This window comes from Alnus glutinosa, chromosome 3 (assembly GCF_958979055.1).
Source record: "Alnus glutinosa chromosome 3, dhAlnGlut1.1, whole genome shotgun sequence".
Classification (NCBI taxonomy): Eukaryota; Viridiplantae; Streptophyta; class Magnoliopsida; order Fagales; family Betulaceae; genus Alnus; species Alnus glutinosa.
The window spans coordinates 16,716,849-16,727,080 of NC_084888.1; the positions used below are offsets into that span (position 1 = coordinate 16,716,849).

Sequence of the window (10,232 nt, forward strand, 5' to 3'; positions counted from 1 at the left end):
ATAAGGGAGTGCCTAAAATATCATCATCCAAAGCCGCATGATGATGATGATGATTGAGTTTTTTTTTTTTTATTTTTTTTTTTATTTTTTATGTTATGTTATGTTATGTTCAATCTTGTTTTGGTTATCGAACAATTTTAAATTTGTGCTGACATTTTGGTGTAATTATTCAAACACTTATGGTTTTCAATTAATACTTTGTTTACCCTTTGTCAATGTGTGACAAAAAGGGGGAGTATGTTTTGGTATTTAGACCGAGAATGTGTTTTCAAACCGGTCAAGTGTTTTTGTCCCAGAATGGCCAAAGTGAGAGTTTGTTAGTATTTTAATTGGCTACATTCTAGATAAACAAAAACAAATTATGTAATGGTTACAACTTAACAGGATGGTCGGTTTCAATTCAGAATCTTCATGTATTCAGACAATGTTCAAATCAAAGAAAGTATCTGATCACAAGCTTTTAAGAAGATGTCCATGAAGAGTCCTTGCAAAATCCAAGACAAAACAATCGGTTCCTGTGCAACCGTCCTGACGGGCCTTTGAAGGCATCTAGACGCCCCCTCAGTGCCCAGCAGATAACGATGAAGACGTTCGGACGTCAGAGCAACACCACCCGGATGCTAGATCAATCAGTGTTCAACAAGGAGTTGGATTTCAGAAGTCGACACTATTTAGGAAGTCTCTGCAAGCTGTCCGGACGACGTGGCAACACGTTCGAACGATGTCCAGTATTTTAGAATATTCCAGAGTTCCGTTCGAACGCGGGAAGGATTTTAGCGAAGACCGTCCGGACGCTCGGTCAAGCCGTCCGGACTTGAAACTGTTAAAGATAGAATTGCATTGTTTCTGAAAGGATATCGTAGAAAACTATCCGGACTTGGCTAACTTCCGTCCGGACGCTAGCCAGCCAGAGCCCGAATCTTAGCAGTTTTAGGTTTCCTGTAAGCCTATAAATAGAGGGCCCTAGGCTTGTGTTTTGTACAGAATTCGACAGTGAATTCCATAGTGCTTAGAGAAGGTGTTTAGGGAGAATCGAAGATCCACTAGCTCTCAATCCGTTGGTGGTGTGTGCTCATCTATTCGTGTGAAGTCTATCTTAGGGGTCGGCCCTAAGGTAAAGGAATCCATCAAAAACCCCTTCAGGTGGAAGATCTGGTTGGGAAGCGTTCATGATGGCCTTCGTGTTAGAGTTAAAGGTATGACTACTATATAAGGGTATGTGAGTACGAGTGTCTTGTAACTAGCTTTGTTTTCGGATAGTGGATTTCCTGGGTTTGGCTGCCCCGGAGTGGTTTTTCTCTTCACAGAGTTTCCACTTCGTAACAAATATCTTGTTTTATTTAAATTCCACATTTAAGATATTTGTTTGCACACAAACACACACACTTGGTTTAAATTAGAAGTCAATAATTATTTTTAGAAAGCTAATAAAAAATACAACAACTAGATTGCTCAGATGGCTTAGAGAAACGTCCAGACGGCCCAGCGGACATGTCTGGACACCCATTAGTGTTCGAGAAGATTCTGAATAGCGCAGTACACGCATGTCGATGATGACAGCCGGCAACCGTCTGGGCGATAGGGCATTACCGTTCGGACGCGGAAGACAGATCCTTAAGAAGGAAACGCGTGAAGCGCGTTATGGAAGTCTGTTGCAGTTTGCCGTCCGGACTCCCTATGTCTAGGTCCGGACGCCGCCGAGAGAACTCCGAATTAGTGTTGAATTAAGTCTTTAAAAGCCTATAAATAAAGGTCTCTAGGCTTGTATTATTCACAGAATTTGGGAGTGAATTCTTTTGTACTAAGAGAGGGTGTTTAGACAGAGATTATAATATGTGCTAGCTCTCTTAAGGTGTTTCCTGTGTGATTTGATCAGTTTTGAAGTCTAGCTTAGGGAGGAGCCCTAAGCTAAAGGATTCCATTGAAAACTCCTTTAGGTAAGAGACATGGTTAGGAAGCATTCGCGTATAGGTACGTGTTAGAGTGTAAGGTACGATTGCTACATCAGGGGTATGTTAGTGTTATTGCTTTGTTACGAGCTTTGTTTTCTAAATAGTGGATATCCTGAGTTTGGCTGCCCCATAGTGGTTTTTCTCTTAATTGAGTTTTCACTTTGTCAACAAAATATTTGTCTCCTTTATATTCCGCATCTAGTATTTTGTTGCACACTTGATTGCACACACACGTTAATTAGGAGTCTTTTATTTTTCAGTTGCTAAATACATCCACATTCTCTTTATATATAATATATATTGGAGATATTTAATTAAATTCACTAAAACAAAGTCGTTTTAAATTTGGTAAATTTAGGACTTGTAGGTTTTGTTAAGTTTTTTTCACAATTATCTCAAAGTCATACCTTATTACATTTACTTTTTTTTTTTTTTTCTTTTTTCTTTTTCTTTTTCTTTTTCTTTTCTTTGGGCAATCCAAATCCCGATTACTCTATGAGACAATGACCACCCTCTATGATTGATAATTATGAATTGTGTAACAAGTGAAATATTAATTTATTTAAGCTTGCATATAATAATAATCACATTATTTAATCTTACATATAAATTTAGATAGTAATAAAAAACGCTCATTATCTTATATGCGGGTAGTAGAAAATAATCGCATTTAATAATCGTGCGAATACTGATAGTAGTTGCATGATGTGAATGTAAATATTGCTAATAACCGCATCTGCATCTGTATTTTCACCCCTAGTGGCTACCACTTTTGTGTGGGGGTGGCCGCATGCCACCCCCAGCACCATCTGTGGAGAGCAGGGGTGGGCTTCGAACCACCCTCGGCCTATAGGGTGGTCGTGCAGCCAACCCTCGAGCCACTAAGTTTTAAATTTTTTAAGTTTTATATATTTATATTTTTAAGATATTAATATATATATATATATATATATATTTTATTAAGAATGACACGTGTCATCATTCTATTATGTGACACATTGACAAAATTCTTCAAATATTTTGACCGTATGAATTAAATTGTCATTTTGGCCTAACCTAAAAACATTTGAATTATTTTTATATCATATGAAAGTGATGAAACAATTTATAATTTAGGCCCGTTACAACTGATTTTATATTTTTCCCTTTCTTTTTTGAAAGGCCGTTTATATTGTTTCTAATTCTACAATAAAAATGTTAGGGGTATTAAACTTTTTACCAAGATGATGTAGAACTTATTTATTAGAAATGATTAAAATAATTACTAAAAAGTATACATATAACGTTTTGTAAGATTTGGTAACTCTTTACCTTTCTCGTTCAACAACTCGAGCGTCTTTCCCTTGCCACAGAACAAAGCATTCGCCGCTCACCAATTTCACAGCGTTCGGCGAGAATCCCGGTTTCACTCCTCAACCATCGGCTCTCTCTCGTTGCTCGGCCCCTCTCACCGTCTCAGGTTAGCCACTCCAAGTTTGCTAGTGTTTTTTCTTCTTATTTGTCTCTCTCTCTCTCTCTCTCTCTCTCTCTCTCTCTCTCTCTGTGAATTATTTGTTATTGATGCGGTTGTGACAAATCCGATTTCAATGCCTCTGCTCTTGATTGGTAGCTTTCTTTTACTGCGTTGATCTTCTTGGAAACGAATGTTTGGGCATGAGAGGGTTGATGATACTAGTATTCTTCTGATACTGCTTAAACAAAAAAAGAAAAATTGTCCGAGTCTCTGTTTGCATATATTTGAGAATACATTTTTAGTCTCTCTTCCCCTCGTCTGAGTCCCTGTTTGCATATATCTGTGAGTACATTATCGCTGAGATGATCATGATGATGATTGTAAAAGATCAGTTTGGTAAACAAGGTGTTTGACAAAATGCGTGAAAGAAAAAAGAGAGACGTTGGTCGGCTGGATGCTTTGATACCATAAAACAACACAAACAATATTCTCTCACTTCTGAATTCTTGAGTGGAGTTTGTGTCTATTTATAAAGTGTTTCTGATATACAAGATAATTACAATTGAGTTCAATATTACGATAACATTTATCTGTACGAACTGAACAGGGTTAATCAATATCAGCCTCTTTACTACAATGGCTGGTGTTAATGCTGACAATAAATTCCTGCTCTGAGACTGGTCAAACCAAAGAAATTGAATAAAAGTCTTTATTTTTATGCACTAATCATAAAAGCAAATTGTTACAATGTTATGTGCTTTACAACAATATAACCTACTTACCTTAATTAACTGATGATGACTAATGAATTAATACCAGTGAAATGTAAAGAATAAATGAACTAACAGAAAGATTATTTCGTAATAAGTAACACTACCACTGTTCATTAGGATTAAAGTGGAGGAGCTGATCCTGTGTGTAAGGGACAGTACATTGGTGTACTGCCTCAGCAACTAATGTAGAAAGCAAATTAACCTGCATGTAACTCGCAGAGTAAAGTGATTACATGACAATATCTTCAAGTTTCTACTCTGACGCAATATTATACGATATAAAGACCACTGTCTAGTGCAACAGTAACAATTTCGGGATGTCATGCATAAATCTGCAAGTTCTGCCCATGAGAGAGGTAACTTTATACAAGAAGGTTGACAATTAGTCATTATCTAGCATAGCACATGAGCTAACATAGACAACGTTTTTAAGATACAGGGGAAACTTATCCAACTGATCAAAGTCAATCAAGTATAGGTTCTTGATTTTTCTTACGAGATTGGTAGCTACTGGTTCTCAAAATTATGTGAAGATAGAAGCCCTCTTATGTAATTTTTTCTATAGGTTTGGACCGTTTGGTTGCTCCCACAACAGATACCTGCTTCCTCCAACAAACCTTTGGATAAACTTCTATTAAAAAGATAGAAACTTTACTGCAGAGTTAGTGCCCCACCTGCAGAGTTACGCTCATTCATGTTCTCTTATGCAGTGCATATTTTTCTATGTGATTCATGTATTTGATTGTTTGAGCTTAAACCCCCCCCCCCCCCCTTTTTTTTTAATAGACTTCTTCAGTTTCGTTGAATAGATTCTCAAATGCAAGTAAACACATCTTTCATCAATCTCTTAAATGAGAGGTATAATGAATCGATGGAATCTCCAAATCCAAACGTTCAAATGCCTGAACCCCAAGTTGAAATTGGATCTAGTGTTAAGAAACTACAAGGTGGCAACTTCAGCATAGAAGGAGATATTCTCCTTGTAAAGTGTGGATAAATATTAGTATGGATCCCGTGCTAGGAAATGAGCAATCAATGAAGACATATTGGACGAGAATTTGTGAGAACTACCACACCAATAAGACCTTCGATACTAGATGGACTAAGATATCTCTAACCAATCGATGGTCAACAATTTAGAAGAGTATAAATAAGTTTTATGGATGCTTGGCTTAGATTGAGTCAGCGCATCAAAGTGGGTTGACTAAGCAAGAAAAGATATAATTTTTAGGAAAAAATGTAAAATTAGTTCATGTGGTTGACTTAATTTACAAATTGTTCCCTACAGTATAAAAAATTATTCAGAGGTTCTCAGGGTATGTCAAAATAACATTTTAGTTTTTGCAGTTAAATTTCGTCGAAACACTTCATGGATTTCATCAGCATGCCACCACAATAGTCTTTAATAAAAAAATATATTAATATATTAAACCTAAAAAACTTCATTTATTTATTTTAAAAAAGAAAGAAAAGTAAAAAGGAAAATGGGGTCGCTTGTGAGCCACCCCCGACTGATAGGGGTGGCCGCGCACACCCTATAGCAGGCCAGGGGTGGCATGCGAGCTGCCCCAGAGGTGGCTAGGTGGCCGGTACCACCTCTGGGGGTGGCTCGAAGGTAACCCCTTCCCCCAAAAGGGGGTGACTAAAAAAACATAAAAAAATTAATTTTTTAATATTTAGGTAATATATATATATATATATTATTATTATGTGTGACACATGTTATCATTCTATTAGTGCCGACATGGCACACTGACGGAATCCACAAAGTGTTTTGACAGAATTTGATTGCAGAGACTAAATTGTTATGTTGGCCTACCCCGGGAACCTTTGAATTATTTTTTATACTGCAGGAAGTGATTTATAAATTTGGCAACTACATGGACTAATTTTGCATTTTTCTCTCATTTTTATTAGTTGTTGTGTCAACGCATCAATCCACCAATAGCGATTGGGATAACACTATGTTCCTTTTTCTTAATTTTGCAGATTGCTCTGGCGAAAGAGTTGTATCGAGAATTGAATAAATCTCCATTTCCATTTGAATATTGTTGGAATGTGTTGAAGATATGTCCAAAATGGAGTTGTGACAAGGAAAAACCGAAAAAAAAAAAAAGGAAAAAAAAAAAAAAGGATCGTTTGCAACTTCACTTCTCCTTCTACTCTATCTTCAATAAATCTAGGGAAATATGATATCTCCACCGGTAACTTTATATATTTGGTGAGACCTCTAGGTAGAAAGGTCGCAAAATAGCGATTGAATAAAAGAAAGATCAAAGATTACTAACTGAGATGAAGGAAGAGAGGAAGATAGCGACTGAGCGGAAACTGTAACTTATGGAAAAAATGGATGCTCCAAAGGAAGAGAGGCTTCGAGTTGAGCAAGACAAAATTATGCTCACGGATACAAGTTGCTTATCTGAGGTCCAAAGAGAATATATTCATATCCGACAAATGAAAATCCTTGAAATTCGAAGGATGAATTAGTGTTTAATTGATCATGCTACTATTAAGATAGTCTGGCCCCCATCTTTTTGTAAGGCAATGGTCAAATGAAATTATATATCATGCCTTGTTATTGGTGTCGAACAATTTTAAGCAATTTTATGATGATTATTAATTTGGAAGTAGCTACCCTTTGATTGCTTTAGAATAGACGTGGGCGTCGGGTAAGTTGGTGTCGGAAATGGTATTTCCGAATCCCGACTGTACTTGTCGGTAAAGTCGGGTAATTACTTGACTTTATTCCGATCAGAAATATTTTCCAAAAAGTCGGATAATTCGAAAAAGTTGAAAAAAGTCGGTGATTTTCGGTCGAGTAAATTGGTAAACCAGGAACAAAGAGTGACAAAAAACAGCAACAAGAAAGCCTCTGTTTCTTCTCGAAATCACTCAAATTAGCAAGATAATCAAATAAGAGAGAGTTTCGGCATAATAAGAAAAAACTAGATAAGATAACTAGGTTTAGGTGGTGGCGTTCGGCTTGATTTTCGAGCTGTAACTTGGTTTTTGGATGGCAGGCATCGCCGGTCGTTTTGGCGGGCGGAGGTCGATCGACTCCGTGGTTGGGCGTCATGGCGTGGGGCGGGGAGGAACCGAGGGTTCGGGAGAGGGGAGACGCCATGAGTGATTCTAGATTTCTAGGGTTTGAAATGTCATGTTTGAGCAAAATTCATATATATATATATACCTGCTAACCGGCATCATTTTAGTTGTTATTTTAGGGTTTTTTTGATAACGCATCAAACGACGCCATTTTGCACAATGTTGGTCGGGTCGGGTCGGGTCAAAAATTAACGAAAAAATCCTTTTACCCAATTACTGACCAACTATTAATTTGGTAAATTTTTTTATTCTAAATTTCGATTTTTTTATTTTACGGTAGGCGGTAGGCGATAGGCGGTCGAAGACAGTTCGGTGGCAGTCGATAAGTTTTCGGTAATCGGATAATTTGCCCACCCCTACTTTAGAATTTTCATATAATAGGTCATGTAGATAGTCATTGTCTATGATATATCTTGAGTAGATAATTGCTTGACAAAATAGGGAAATTAAAATTGATAATTCATGGATAATATTAATGGACGGACATTGATATTGAGCTTGAAAAAGCTAAAAAAGAAATACAGACTACTAATTCTTAATATTAACCGTGCAATTGCCACAAGTACTCAACGACGTTCGATTGTAGCTGAGAATGAGTTTGATTGTCTTTAATGCTTAGATGTCTTTGAATGAACTCCACAAATTCAGGAGTATGCTTGTAAGAAATGTATACATGGAGAGTTTCATCAATTTGTTTATATTCGAAGTCGATAGCATCGTTGGTATTTCTTGTTTTCAATTATCGTCTTATATAGTATTATGCACGCTTTCATAATGTCTTTGAGCATTTCACGGTTCCAACCACATATAGTTCCACGAACAATTTCGAATCATGCTTAAAGTACTTCAAATGTACGTTTCACATAATTTCTTGCTGACTCTTCGGCTGAGCAAAATGTTTGACCTTTTTTCCTTGTGGACAAGAAATTGTCTTTACAAGATTGATCATTCCAGATATATACCATCAGTGAGATAATATCTTATTGTATAGTTATGGCCATTGATTGAGTAATTGGCTGGAGGAGCACGCCCTTCAATGAGTTCGAAAAACACGAAAGACTGTTCTAGAACATTGATGTCATTATGAGAACTCGGTAACTCAAAAAAAAAAGCGTGCCATATCCATAGATCACATGAAGCCATTGCTTCCAAAATCATTCTTGGTTCACGAAAATGACAAGAAAATATACATTTTCCACCTAGTTGGGCAATTCTTCCATTTCCCGTGCATGCAATCAATGTTCCCCAGTATCTTTGAAAAACCACATCTTTCTAGCAACATCATTTATGTTGGGAGACCTTAAGTACTTGTTAGAAAAAATTGAAACCACCAATGTATCAAAATTTTCTAGAGATTCTATTGCAATGGTTTCTCCAATCTGCACATACTCGTTTACATAGTCAGCTGCTACTCCACAAGCAAGTATTCTAAGTGCGACAATCATTTTTTGTAGGGAAGACAACCCAAGAGCTCCAACACAATTTCTTGTCTGGACAAAGAAATGACCAGAAAACATACATTCCACCGAGTAAGGCAATTCTTCCATTTACAATGCATGCTTCCTTGCATCCTTGGAAAACCATGTCCTTCGGCAACTTCTAGTAATCTAGCAACATCATTGCTGTTAGGAGACCTTAAGTACTTGTTGGAAAAAAATTGAAACCACCACTCTAACAAAATTTTCTAGAGACTATTGTGGTGGTTTCTCCAATCCACACATACTCCCCCACATGATAAGCTACTACTCCATAAACAAGCATTCTAAGTGCGGCAGTCATCTTTTGAAGGGAAGACAAATCGAGCGTTCCAACACAATTTCTGTTTGTACAAAGAAATGACTAGAAAACATACATTTCTACCCCATTGGGCAATTCTTCTATTTCTAGTGCATGCTATCAATGCTCCCTAGCACATTTAGGTGAAGGAAGTATGACTACTTTAACAATAGTTGAGAGCCAACCGGAAGATGTTTTGGCTTATGTTCCTACTAATATAATTTCTATTACAGATAAACAAATATTCTTATCTAATGCAGCAAACAAGAGAAAATCAGCAACCTTGGTCTTGAGGAATTGTGTCAATCTCATGGGGAGAAATAATGGTCGTGATCTAGTCCTCTCTGGAAAACGACGTCTTTCGCCAACTTCTAGCAATCTAGCAACATCATTGCTGTTTGGAGGCCTTAAGTGCTTGTTGGAAAAAATTTAAACCACCACTGTAACAAAATTTTCTAAAGACTATTGCGGTGGTTTCCCCAATCCACACATACTCGTCCACATAGTCAGCCACTACTCATAAGCGAGCATTCTAACCGCTGCCCATCTTTGAAGCACATGCAAAGGATAAGATTCAGTTGAATCTGCCCCAATTTCAGACCAAAAAACTGTATTGTTCAATTAGAATGGTAAGTACAACAAGATCTAGTAGGATCTTAATTGGATGGTTCATTACATCATTGGAGAACCAGCATTGGTTTTCAGGACTGCATTTAAACAAGGATTACGCCCAAGAAACAGAGGATCAAACCCAATTATTAGATAGAGATGATACGTATCTGCAAGATTGCAATTACTTGGATATTCTAAATAACTAGAAAACAAAGTAATTTCGAAGACTCCAATTGAAAATGTTGTACCCAAAATATGAGAACTGGGAATCCAGATGAACAAAGTTTAAACACATGCACTGTAAGAGATTTGTGTCATTTTTCACTTCAATGTAGGTACCAGACTTGCTTCTAAGCTAATTCTTTCAATGATAGGTTATGAGCAAAGTAGTAAAAATATCATTTAAGTAAAAACAAAATGGACAAGTGATTGATTACAATTGTAATTATAGTTCAACAATGTATACTTAGAGGTTACTTTGGAATAAATCACTTCACCGCAGTTTCTCAATACATCCTCAAAGAAACAAAATGGGCTCAAAAATTATTTTAACAGGTACAC

General features: G+C 36.8%; 1 long non-coding RNA gene across 1 annotated transcript; it reads left to right on the forward strand.

Moving 5' to 3' along the window:
* The first annotated feature begins 3,270 nt into the window (after positions 1–3,270).
* Positions 3,271–6,812, forward strand: LOC133864742 (uncharacterized). The gene is made up of 2 exons (XR_009899564.1): positions 3,271–3,411; positions 6,168–6,812. It is a non-coding gene; the product is annotated as an uncharacterized LOC133864742 (long non-coding RNA).
* Positions 6,813–10,232: the final 3,420 nt, after the last annotated feature.